Below are 14,371 nucleotides of genomic sequence, written 5' to 3'. Positions count from 1 at the left end.
TTTTTTTGAAACTCTGTGAGTGTATTTTGTTGTTTTGCATCAGTATTTAATGTTTTGCATCTTTTCATGACAGTTTTGCATGTCTTTGTGATAGGTTTGTGTTTTTTTAGCAATATTTTGTGTGGTAGGACCTTTCAGTTACCCATCCTTGTTACATACTGTAGATATATAAAAAAAAATATTGATGGTGTAAGAATTTATGTTCTGGCCCAAACATGAAAAAATGCTATGCACTTACAAGACTAACAAGGAGAACACATATTTATGTATACACCTACTACCCATTTGCACAATAAGGACTTCCACAGCAACACTGAGTGTTATATTTATATATTATACCCCTACACACATACAAAAACTCAAAGGGATCCCCATCAGCGCAGAAATGTGAACATAATCCCACAACCATACACCTACACTGCAGAGGATGTTTAGACTTTAATTATGAGGGGGACGGTGTCACCACAAAAACAAACTCCCCTCATTGCTTCCTACGCCCCCACAACCATCAACGCAATTTCATCTCCCTTTGAAAACTTCAAGGCAGCAGCGTGGAGCTCCTCGAGATAATAAAGTGCCACCGGCTAGTTTGTGCTGATCTAATTGAATGGTCGACCTCGGTCGAGGAGGGAGTCAGTGCACTCTCATGTGTGGGAGAACTGGAAGTCTATTAACTGCTAACTCTCTCTTTCTCTACCCCTCTCTCGCTCTCCCAACCTTCCTCAGTCCTGATTAGAGATAAATAAGGAGAAAATGGCAATGAGTCAAGGACTTCCAGCCATCTGCGTAATGTAGCTCTGTGGCCAGACCAAATCACCTGATGCTTTTTACTTCAACTCCTCTTTCATCAGTAAACTCTTGTCAGTCTTTCCTCCAAATGTTTCCAGATATTTATAAAGTACATGGTCTGCAAAATGCATTATCCTGTACAACATAATGGAATAGAATGAAACCCATCAGAAAACTACAGAAATGGGCTTTCCCTGCTGAAACTGGCTAAAGGTCAGCGCTCCCATCTCTCCAAACTAAAAATACTCAACTCGATCTGGGATTTCTCTGGAACATATGATCGTTCCAGCCTCCCAGCGGTGTTGTAAGTTGCCTTAGCTACATGAAATTGAGGCCTCCCTGTTCTCAGGCTGCTTCACACTAGGACTGCAGTGTGTGTGTGTGTGTGTGTGTGTGTGTGTGTGTGTGTGTGTGTGTGTGTGTGTGTGTGTGTGTGTGTGTGTGTGTGTGTGTGTGTGTGTGTGTGTGTGTGTGTGTGTGTGTTTGTGTGTGTGTGTGGTTAACTAAAGAGGACCAGAGGAAGTAGCCCAGGTAAGGCCCTAGTAATGTGTTCCCAGGGGTCCACAGCTGCGAAAGGAGTCAAAAAGCTAATAGAAGACACATGTGGCCAGATGTTGAAGGGCATGCTCTTTCCCCCAAACACACACATGCACAAAAAACATATTCAAAACACCTTCTAAAGCTAAAAGCTCCCCTGCAGGGCTGCTGCCTCCACCCCACTGAAAAACAGAGTGGAGTGCACTGCTATTGACCGTCTTTTAATGAAGCACTAATGACACTTGTCTCTCTGTAGTCACACGCAGCAGTTAACACACTTCCTTCACTCCATCATCACCATGTTACATGCACAGTACAGATAATCTTTAATGTGCCTTTCATTGTTTAATTTACCATCAGCTCCTGTTGTTGTCCTTTTAGCCAAACAAGTTCAATGTCGCGCATAACTGATATACATTAATTAGTAGCCTACATCCTAATATGTAAAATGCAACAAAGAAATTAGGTTAGTGAAGCTTAGAGCTGAATGATTATTTAATAATATGGTCGGTCACACTGTTTTGTGGGCTATCATGACAATATGATCATACTGTACTGGGCTATATATTGCGCTTATGTTAATATGTTACAATTCTAATGAGTTTCTCCAAGCTAAATTAAACTGAAAATTGACTAAATGATAACTACAAGCATAGCTATCATGCAGGGGAATTGAAACTGTTTGCTAAAATAGCTCATATAGCTAGTAATAGGTAATGGTATACAGCTGAAATAAAATCTCTAAACAGTTGATTAAAGCTAGCTTAAAGTTATGGATAAACAACTGAAACGATTAAAAAGGTGAATTTATAAAATTCTTAGCGAAACGTAGGCTAATGGCAAGCTAAAATCAATAGATAGCTGAAATATTTAGCTTGTGTTGAACATGCTAAACGTAATGGATAATTAGTTGAAATAGCCATCATCATCATCATCATCATCATCATCAATTTGAAGTTTTTCTATGGGACTGTGCCTCCTTTTGCCATGATTTATTTCACAAACATATTCCTGTTCATACTGTGTGATAATCATTTCAACCTTCTCCTAACTGTCCTAAATGAAGTTATTGTAATCAGGCCTCTCGATTTGAGAACAAGTACTCAGTCTGTATTATATTTGGATGCAGGGAGGTAAACGAACGACCTCCTGGACGGAGACAACAGGTCTCTGACCCGGACAGCATTCCGTGTCAATCAGCATTTGCAACAGTGCACTGCGCTAATTGAGTGGTGCTATCCAACTCAGCTGTGAACAGAGCCAGGCACAGAGAGCTGGACAATAGCTGCCTAAAATCCCATTAGTATGAATTTGTGTTCTTTTATATGCAGAGAAAGACAATATTGTCCTCATCAAGATCTCAGAATCAGAATCAGAATCAGAAATACTTTAACAATCCCAGGGGGAAATTATTTATATCCTACTGATGCATCCGACTAAAGTTTGTTATCCTTTGTCCCTTGTAAACTTATGCTGTATGACATATTTTCCTCCCCCTGATGTGTCTCTTTCCTCTGCCAGCCGATGCTCCTCACGCCGGCCATCACGTCCTTCTAGTCCTCCTAGTCCTCCTAGTCCTCCTAGTCCTCTCCATCTTTTCCACTCAGCTGGCACAAACACCAGACGCTACACAGAGGCATCCGCACAAGTGTTCCCCGTCCTGGCAACCCCAGCCTCATTGACAAGAATGCATCTATTCTCTGGCTCCACTCTGCCAAGAGTGGATGAGTGAGAGCGGCCTGTAAAAGCAGCTGTTCAGGGAGTGATCAAAAGAAAGAGGCAGACTTCTTTGATTACTACCTCTTTGTTCGCCCTCCACTTAAACTTACGTATTCACTAAGGCTATTCTCTGAGTTGGCCACGAGCCAGGGCAATGCACTAAGCTTATCGGTTTGAGAATAGATTTTATCATTTAAAACCATTTACAAAATCCAAAACCTCACTTCCCAAAGGATATATATTTAAACTATAATATTGGCAAATGTCTCAGTCTCCCATGACTCTAACTGAGTCCCCACAGTCCCACATCATCTTAACCCTTCACCCCTTTGTGACAATGTCTTTTGGTTCTTATCACTGAAGAGTGAATATGTAGCCTTGGTTACAGCTACTCTCTCCTTGAGTCTTCTGGGTTGACATGCCCTCTCCCAGGATTCTCACAGGAAGCTCCACCCTGATCCAAGCATGTTTGTTTTGGCTCAGACTGAAACGCACAGTGGACTAGATGAAACTGCTCCCTTCTATCTGCTGATTATCTTGACCAAATCTCAACACAATCAAATGCTTTTCCTGGTGTTTCTAACAAAGTTTGCCCTCCAATTTGCTTTCTATGAAGGCTACAATTTAGCCTCATCAAAGGCTTGCCAAAGTGGTCAAAGTAGGTGTCAAGAGAAGTTGCTTTTACACCAACTGTGTGATCTTACACTTTATCAAAGTGTAATATTGGCAAATGCATACACTTAATCAAAGCCACATGTAAAAAAAGGTTGTTCATTGTGATCTCCACTGCATGCATCTTTAATGCATAACATCCGTCGTTAAACTCAATCCTACAAGTAAGCCATTTTTAAAACTTCATGTAAAAGATGAACTTTTTATAGTAAAATATTAAATTCTAATAGTTTCAACTGCCTCACACCCAGAGGCACATATAAAATCCGAAAGCACATTTGCAAATGCCCAGTACAAATGTACTCAGATGCCTTTGACTGGAATTTTTGTAGGTAGGAAAATCACACAAAAGTCTTGTGTAAGACATCCACGTAGTTATTTGGTGGGCTTGTTAACACAACGCAGAAAGCTGTCATTTCTCTAGGCACGCCTGAACATGCCACATTTGGGGAGTTCCTGTTCTGCCGTCCTTTTTCTCCTCAGCTTACACAAAAAAAACTCCAACATCGTTTCTCATCTCCTTCTTATAAACTTGCAGTCACAGCCCTTAAATCAAAACGTTGAAGAGTGAGTCAATCAGTTTGTTAAGTCAGGTTGAAACAGAGTGCGTCAGTCTACAGCCACTCTAATCCATCTGACCATGAGTATGGTTCTTTATAAATATTTGGCCCCAGGAGGTGAGTGCCCTCCCTCCTACATCCCCTCCCTTGTCTACCGTACAGGTTTTTTACTGGATCTGGTGTCCTCAGGGAAGGGATGACAACACAAAATCTAGTCTGGGAAACAAGGGATATAGGCCTACACCTGTATTGACTGCTCTGCCAGGAGCAGTCAGGAGTACCTTGAGGGGTACTGCAGTAGCTTGGGGGGTACGTGGACAGATTGTGGAGTAGCTTGACTAATTTGGAAAAAAGGAAATCATGATTGTATCCAGATACTGAGTCTGTGGTACCAACATTTCACCAGTCAACAGTTAGCTAAATGGGTAGACCATCTTGCAATGGGATCACACCAGCAATGGCCACCCATCTTCGTACCCTGCCTTTATTTTGATCTCAACTACACACCTGTCAGGTTTTGTGACTGTATCTTGCACGGTTGGGATGTTGTCACAGTGACAAAATCTGACCCAAGATATATAAACACCAAGCAAAGTAGTACAGTAGGTGTCTCCAGGACCACAATTTGCAATGATGACACACACACACACACACACACACACACACACACACACACACACACACACACACACACACACACACACACACACACACACACACACACACACACACACACACACACTCACACAAACACACACACACAAACACACACACAAGGTTTAAGCAACACCAGTGCCACAGCTGGTAAAAAGTTAGCATAAAGTAATGGATAAATGGTGTTTAAGCTAAAAGTAATTAATACAAACAGTTAAAATGGTGAAAATCTGTTACTGATGAACTTTAGTTGGGGATGTGTGTGGGTATGTCTGACAAAATACATTGGGAACCACTGGTAAAGAGCATCTTCCAATAGATATTCATTAATAGGTTAAAAAAACCTGTTAAAAAAAATGAAAGCTACTGTGTATACTCACATGAAAATCGCAGCTACCTTTGAGCGCTTTTTCATCCTGACAATGGTCACCTCAGGTGCTACACTTGAAGGCCACTACCACCCACAGTGTCGCAGGCCACACTGCGAGGGACAGCGCCCCCAGACCGGCCTCTCTGTGTTTGCCTTACTGCTGAGTCTCTGCCACTGCCTCTCGATAATGAATGGACATTTAATGATCTGCGAGGGCCATTCAATTGAGTGGAAAATGTGCAGGTCTGTAGAGTACAGCTCCACTTGTCGTAGGAGACAAAGGGCTCGGCTCTGTATTCACACACACACACACACGTACACACACACACACACGCGCACACACACACACACACACACACACACACACACACACACAAACACAGGGGACAGAGTGGATTCACACACTGGCTTTAGAGGATGCTGAACACACACACCGCATGCATGGCACTTTTCACACACTTTAGCACAAATTCCTAATGTGCTGTTTTTAATACAGAATTTGTTAGCAAGGATAAAGGGTGATATTCACTACTTTTCAAAGGATGCCTGCCCTTGCCCAAAAAATGACCCCATACGTTGTTTGTACAAGCAGCTTATTAGGACTCCATATTTACGTTTATAGCGGCGACGACCTCCAGTTGCGTAGTAATTATGATCGGGGCAAAAGAGGAAGTCAGGGGATGTACTATAAAAAGTGACTACAAACTACAAACCCAGGACTTTCACCCAGGAGACTGCCGTTAATGTAACGTAACATAATTCTATACGTCTATGACACATACAAAACTATTACTAAGTCAAGTTACGTGACAAACGTACTTATTTTAAGTAAATAATGGTCTTTTCTTTTCCTAAACCTAACTAAGTAGTTTTGTTGCCTAAACCTAACCAGCGTTACAAAACATCAACCACGTATTTAAAACTGCAACCCTTTCGTTTAGGTATAAGGATGTACTGCTCTGCTGCCACCAGTAGAGGCGTTAGGAACAAACTAGGGTTAGGGTGGGAACAAACAAACTATGTGGTTGTATGGATTAGAGGACTTGTTTCAAAGTCATTTCAACAATTCTACAAACAAACAAGTATTGCTACTATCAACTATTGTACGACAAACAGTTTCCACAATTACTACCTCCTGCCTCTTCATCAGAAAACTCAATCAATTGAACACACACAGACTTTTATATTTGCATGATGAGTTTATTAACGTTACAGCAGTTTCACCGCCAATCAAATCTGAACCATCTGCCAACCTCAGTTCACTCACAACAAGCAAAAGACACGGGCCGCAGGTTTGGCTGTGGAAAACCAACACATGTGTGTTCAATATAAACCCATCCTTTTATGTTCCAACATTCATTTGTAGGACATGTAAGCCTAGTCATAAACAAAAATAGCACCATGTGGTGATAGAGGGTCCACTGCAAACAGCCGATCAAAAGACAACAGGAAAAGAAATCCCTGGTGTTTATAGGAGGTCTAAGGGATGACTGGTGAAGTTTGCATGGGGTCGGGCAACCAGACGGCTTATATGCTACGCAGACAGGAGGGAGGCTTTATAAGGAGCATTGTAAATCATAGCAACTCACTTTACCACAGGAGGGAGGACAAGCGACGTGGGAGCAAGCTAGCGTTTGTGTTTGCTGGTCAGATTTACTGCAGTTACTCTCCAGATTGTGTCATTATTCAATGGTCTGTCCACAGGATTACATTAGGCCTGGTCACAGCACCATGCATCAGATTTACTGCCCTATATATTCACCTATTATCCAGGGTGAAGAATAGTGGGGCTGTTGATAATTGTATTAAGTGACTGTAGATAGGAATATAATTATCTAGTTTGTCAAAGTGGCAATGTGACTTTCAGAGACAATTGTAAGACAATATCCCCCATCCTTTCATGACCTTTCATCTCCAGAGATAAGACTGTGTTAACTAGAATAACGTGTGGCCACATGTGGGGTTTTTTCTGCTGTGCACCCATAAAGATAATGCAGTGCTTTCTGAAAGAAGGGACTGTTTAGGTCCCAGAGACAGATAACTGCTCCTTTGGTAAACATTACAAACAAGTGACGCCGTCGGCTCCATAAGATAGTTAAGTATCAAGTTCTAAGTTAATGTGTCCCATTGGATGGGGGGGGGGGGGACTCTTGACTAAGGTGAAATGATCTCCTGACCTTTTTGAGCACATGCAACAGCTAATAACTAGTGTGGTCTGAGGTTAAAACGCAGTCCTGTTATGACTGAGCTCTGGCTAAAGGTTAAGCGTGTGTGTCATTACCACAGAGAGATTTCTCTTTCACCCACTCACTCCCTTAAAGATCTTTGTTTTCTATCTGACAAATAAGCTGCACTAAATGAATTTGCATGGTATTTTTGTGGTACCTATTCCTTCTCTGTCTTTCATACTAAGAGCTCATGCCCAAGGTTATCAGTCCGCTGGGCACAGAGCCAGATCAAACCCAGCCTCCTCTCAAACATGTCTTTCTTTACCTATGACTCCTCTGCACAGAATCGTTCATTTTCAACAAAAGTGTCTCCACGGGCAGAGAAAGGAATGCCGCGTGGAGTGACTCCCTTTTTAATGATTAAACATTACTGAGAGTGCACCATTGTACAGCAAGTGTTTTAATTTCATCTTCACCCTTAATAAATCATTAACTCTATCACACATTCCTATCACGGTAAATGCAACGTTTCCCGAAAACACCGCAAAGGTTTGGGAATGAACTGCTCGGGTCTAAGTGCATTTTTAGCAAGTCATAAATTCCGCTAAGAAAAACTGTCTAGTTGTTGTATATTACTTTCTGGCGTGACACCAGTTGTTTCAAAATAAATGCTAATTTGCTTTGCTGCAGAAAGTATACTTTATACTACTCTCTAGGGATGGGTGATATATTATATTAGATCGTGAAAGATCAGAACATGTTGACGTTAGTAGTATCGTCTATAGGGCCCATTCTATCCATTGTTATTCTATGCTTTGCACAGACACATTAGGTTTTTTTCCTTACTTTTCCTTACTTCCTTACTATTCATAGAATTTGTAGAATAAGCTGTAAACTATGCACCTAAAAAATAGATAGATGTTCTGTGCAACCGCGGACCCTAATGTATTTAACAAGGTGGCAGTGCCGTCACTTCACAGAGGCCGCCTTTCTTTCCAAGCTGCCACACATAGTCTTACATAGTCACACAAGGTGCGCACATCAGATGGTAAGACAACAAACCACAACCACCTACAAAGAGAGCATCCTAAACAGTATGCTGAGAGTGAAATGGTGAGGAGACCAGCCACACCGCAGCCACCAGAGGCAACAGGTAGCGTGAGTTAGCTTTTTGTTAAATGTCTATTATACTTGGCACAAATTGGCAAAATTGCACAAACTGATTAAAAAAATGTTTAGAAATTATATGTTTTCTCTTTTAGGGCTATATTTTTATATAGGGAAATACTTTGTTTGCACTGTTCAGTAACTTGCAAAATAATTTAAAATCTATGTAAAAAAAAAACGCCCACCCCTACTACTCTCATATCTGTATGATAAACTACAGCTAGCAGCCAGTTATCTTATTTTAGCATAGGGTAGCCTGGTTCTGTCCAAAGGTAACACAATTAGCCCTTACCAGCACCTCTAAATCTCACTAATTAGCACTTTATTTCCTGTTTGTTTGTTCAAGTGGCAACCTCCGGGGCTGAAAAATGAAGTCAATGGAAGAAGTACCAAAACCTGCAGTTCCTTGAATGGCCACTTGAGGCTGGCTCCAAGAGTGAGTCAACCCCCTTGGACCGGCATGTTAAGATGACCAACTTAACGGCAGAAATAAACATAAAAACAGTTTTGGGTGTCTATAACACTGTGCTGCAACACATGTCCTTTGGTTTAATTAAAGGCATTTTTTAAAAGAATAACCGAATACCTATGAATATCCCAACAGTCGAATATATGGGTCCAGGCCTATCAATCACTGCTTGTGGCAAAGAACAGACAAATGAGATATAACATGTTACTTTATGAACTTCAGAGGCGCTTTTAGGTGGAATTTCATAACTGAGACAAAGCCAGATTTCCAGCTGTTGCTGGCTGTAGCTTTATATTTAGCAGAAAGATATGAGTGTGGTATCAATCTTCTCATCTAACTCAATGCGAAACACAAATAAGCTTATTTTTTTATGTCGAACGGTTCCTTTAACAGAAAGAAAGACAAAGCGGAGGTTTCATTGTTATCTTGGGAGTATTGTATTTATGACATGGGTTTGTGTAACAGCTGTTTTGTTTCCACAACACAGCAGATATGTCCCGCTGTCTCCCATCACTCTATTCGTCTGCCTGAAAGCTAAGCTGAAAAACAGGTGCCACTGGACAGTGGGAGAGTGTTGGGAGCCACGCCTTCCTCCTCAGGCTATACATTCCTACCCATAGCACAAACTGGAGAACGGAGGAATAGCAAGACCTTGTATGGCTCCCAAACCCCTGCTGCATTTCCTTCCTGCCACACAAACACTCGAAGAACACGCACATGTGGATGCTGACAGCCCCTGCCCACAGATGAACAATTGTGAACATATTCCCAAAGATTTACCCACATGAATGAATGAATGAATGAATGAATGAATGAATGAATAAATGGAGATTTAACAGGGGAGGGAAAAGAAATGCTTGGCAACCTAGAGAGAAGTCATAAAACACAATTTTCACGTGCAGAGACATCGTATGGAGCGGTATCGTGTAACATCAGGCCAGTTGTCCCATATTAGATGTATAGTACGAACATATGTGGTCCAGTTGGGACTGTGGTAATGGCAATTCCATCCTGTGTTACATCAATCCTAAGATTTGTTTATAACTCATGAAATACAAGATCTTGATACAATGTGGCGTTTTGGAGGATGATTGAAATAACACATGTATTTTTACAGTATATCATGCCTCCCTTCATACCAAAACTGATTGGTAGATAAGCCGGCGTCAGCTGTTTTCCCTGCTGTTGTGGACATTTGTTAGGTAAGATAGGGCTAGTATGTGTGGACTGCCCTGTATTATACAATACTGACTGCGATCTCTTTCTGTGGAGACAGAGGTTGGGAGTTGACTGGATTATTCAGGCTAAAGCTAGGTATATGAAACTAAATGACATATTATTAGATTTTGCTCATGTATTATTTATAGTTTGTTCTAAAATTGTTTTTCTGTCTCCAAAAATGCATTTGGTATTCTGCAGTTTAGCCAAGGAAACAGGCAGTGTATGAAAGTTAACCCTTGTCTTCACAGTGGGACTAAAATTGTGGCATTGTTATAAAGCTGCACATCTGTGTCACTGTGCAGAACGTCTGTGGTAAATTCCCGGTTTGGTGGACAGGCACGAGTAGATCATGTTTTATTCCTGATAAAAGGTCATCCGAGCCCAGCAAAGATTCCTGGGTGGACTTTAAACAGACAGCAGTGTCTTCTTCGACAGACACTACCACCGCTCAGAACATACTGGCTTCATAGCAACTCCCAGCTCCATGGCAACGGCCGACTCTGTCGTCGCCGTGCAGCGAGGGGTCGGTGTGAGAGCGTGCTGTGTTTCATATTCAACCAATGTCCTGCTCTGTATGTTATGTCCACCAGTAATGTGGATTCATATTCATCTAGTTACTTGGAGGCCACTGACATTTTTTTAACCTTGCGTATTTTCATGTTTACAAGGCTGTTTCTGTAGTTCTCACATAGTGTATTCCAACCCACTGCCTGAAGACTTTACACAAAGCCTATTGAGTAACTAGAGATAAGCGTGATGGGACTACTATGGAGCATAATGTTGCACTCTGTCAATTTATTATTATCACACAATCACATCAGAAACTACACGTAGCATCCCGCTCACCCACTCCGTCCCATCAGCCCTCAGCACTGTTTAAAAGGATGCCTCTGTGGAGCCATTCGGGATATACGACGAACCACAAAGCAGCAGGAAAGAAAGAGTGGGCATGTAGGCTCAACCTCCACAATTAAATGGATATGATGCCGCATTAAGAAAAGCATAGGAATAATGGCCAGGAGAATAAGGGGGGTAATGGTATGGTGCGTTTGGTGAGGAAAAAAACAGGAAACTGGGAGACAAATTGCAAACCACATTCCATGTGTGTTGTGTGGGTTAAGACTGGAGTATTGTAGAGCAGGGGGCTCTGGGGGCAGCAGCAACTGCATTTGGGTCTTTGTCCTCATGGTTCACAGAGACAGGTATAGGCTTACAGTTGGGTCAGGGGAATACACATTTAAAAGACGGAAGGTTTTTTTTTCTACTGTAATGTCGGGCAGGGGTTGAAAATGAGCTCACTGCCCTGGTGCGTAAATGCTATCAGATACAACTTATGTACATTTTAAATGTTTGTAACTCTATAATGAGTGTAGAGACAGCCATAACTGTAATTCACAGTTTGCTGTCAGTGCAATTAAACACCTGATGCAAGGGTAAATCTTTTTCTAACATAAAGAAGACTGCAGTTTGTCAGTATCAGCTGACACATATCCGGAGTGACAACTCTCAGATGTCAATAGTGTGGGTCTAAGACCCACAGGGTTTAAGGATCAGGTGCTCTACAGCCCTTTCGAATGGGAATTAATCACATAGAGCAAAATAACAGAGGAGGTTGGATTGTCTGTTGTCTTCTGTTAGTTTAAATTACTCTCTGCTAATGTCTCTCTTAGGACATTTGGCTTGTGTCGATTCAGGGCGGACGAGCTGTGTCTTTATTTACACGATCGCATGGATCTGTTCAACGTCAGCGCTGTACCAAATGCATGCTTTGATAAGGCAACAACAGGATGTTGACACTGTATACACGGGCATGTTGTGCACTCACCTTTGGGCTGAAAAGCACTCCCTTGCAAGATAATATTTAAATGCAAACACAAAGTTTAAGCCTGGATTAACTCTGGAGACATGTTAATATTCCAAAAAATACAGACTGGGGATGTTAAAGTGACAGACAGAGAGGTGACCGCCAACAAAGATTAAGAGCGCTGAATTACAATCAGTGGAATGCACCTTGACCTGCTGAATGCCGTATGTTTTCTTTGTTTTGTTTTATACGTACTTCTTGTTTCCTGGGGGAAGGGGAAGTCACATGTGGTTCATAAGCGATATGGTTTCACTATTTGACACAGAGCATGCACACAAGTACCTGTGAACACCTGAACAGAATGTAGTCAAGAACAGCCACACCTCTAAATACAGGCAGTGTTTCTTGAAGCCTGCAGAAAGTTTACCCTGTGTGCCTCTGGAATGTGCACAGAGAACTATATTCCCCACAGAGCATTATTTCACTGGGGAATGGAGAAAGAGATTACCTCTGGGTGAGAGAAACTCCTGGAGTGTGAGGAGATGCAGAGTGGGAGCTCGGCTCATCAATTAGAGGAGGTCAGCGGTGCCAGATGTAAGTCAGGAGTCAGCCAATAAAGCAGACACGATGAAAGATCACACATTGCTGTGAAGATACAAGCAAACAGGGAGAAAGGAGAGGAGATGGAGCTGCAGCTGGTCTCTCGACACCAGGGGGTTCCTAAGAGAGAGAGAGAGAAAGAGAGAAAAAAAAATTGGAGAAAGTGGGTGGAGGGGGATTCAGGGAAAGGAAAAGGATGCTTTAAAAAAACTCTGGCCTGTTCCGTGAACTCACTAAGGGGATTATGGGTTTAATGAATTGCCTATTGGAAGCCATAAGTTTGCGCGATAGGCAGTGGAGCGAGGCAGAGGGTGGCTGTCACAAGAGTGCCCATGTGAGGGCGGCCCATGCGTCTTGTTTTGACCTGAGGCCTGACTCTCTGAATGTTCAACAAACAATCATTTCAGAAAACCTGAAAATTAGCATAATTGTCAGGTTCATAGTTGCATTTTGGGTTTCTACTAGAAGATTGATGTTCATAAAATACACTTTTTCTCATACTGTCTGTCTGAATATACCTGTATTCATCCTCTGTCTAGTCTGACCACCTATTCCAGCCGGCATTCTCCTCCCCTCCGCTATCACGGCTGTTGATTTTGCAAGGGCATCGTCGCTGCATGATTGTGACTGGTTTAAAGAAATAGGCTACAAACATGCCAGAGTGTTTTCCCCCTATCCCAGCATGTTAACTTGTGTAGCCAGACTTTTCATCCAGCGCTGACACAGCATTGTGGAGATTGACCCCTCCGTATGATACGCTCTGTTTTAGCGCCTGTCAAGGAAAGCCCAGTCTCTGCTCTGATTGGTCAGCGTTTCCGGGTTTTCAGTATCAACAATGTCATTGCAGCCAGGAAATGACTGCAATAGAACTATAGCAGCACTTTCTACCTATAGCTGTGACATCACAGCAGTACAGAAGTCCTGGTGGCTCGTTTAAATACACACTTTCTGAATACGGTCTGTGTGCATTTGTGTGGATTTAGCGCTTTGATACTTTCACTGTGTTTATATAGCACCCCAACGTACTTTATAATTGAAAAATGCATGGAAATCTCTCTTTACAAATGGGACCTTCAATACTGCCTTGTTGTTTGTTGAGAGAGGACTCATAACAACTTACATGTATTGAAACCAATGGCTGTCTTTTGTGATTTATTTATTTTGCTCTTGAGGGGAAAATATGGAAATAGATGTATTAATAAGGCCATTTAATTGTTGATTCAAAACTAATTAAAATCAGAAAGAGCAAAAAAACTTTTTTTCGATACTAAACTTGGATAAAAAATAAAAGAGGAAGGTGTTTGCTGGAAGGTTTTATAAAGGCATGAATGAAAACCCAAGCCACATATTGCATACAAGTTATTTTCAACATGTTGTGTTTGTTCAGTACGTTATTTCAAAAGAATAGTGAATTGTGGACAGGCAGAACAGGTGGAGAAGAAAAAAGTTGTGCGTGTGTGAAAGAGAGAAACAGACACAGGAAGGGGGTTAAGGCGAGTGACTGGGGTTCCACGCGGCTAACCACACTCTGCAGTGTGTGAATGCAGTCAGTGCACTGGTTTCAAATGGGTGTGGAGGGCAGATAGGAAGGAAGGGAGAGCAGGGGAGGGCAGCAGAGAGGGAGGGAGAGGCAGAGGGAGG

Source organism: Echiichthys vipera, assembly GCF_963691815.1.
Source record: "Echiichthys vipera genome assembly, chromosome: 18".
In the NCBI taxonomy this organism is placed as follows: domain Eukaryota; kingdom Metazoa; phylum Chordata; class Actinopteri; order Perciformes; family Trachinidae; genus Echiichthys; species Echiichthys vipera.
Note: the sequence above shows the minus strand (reverse complement) of the source record.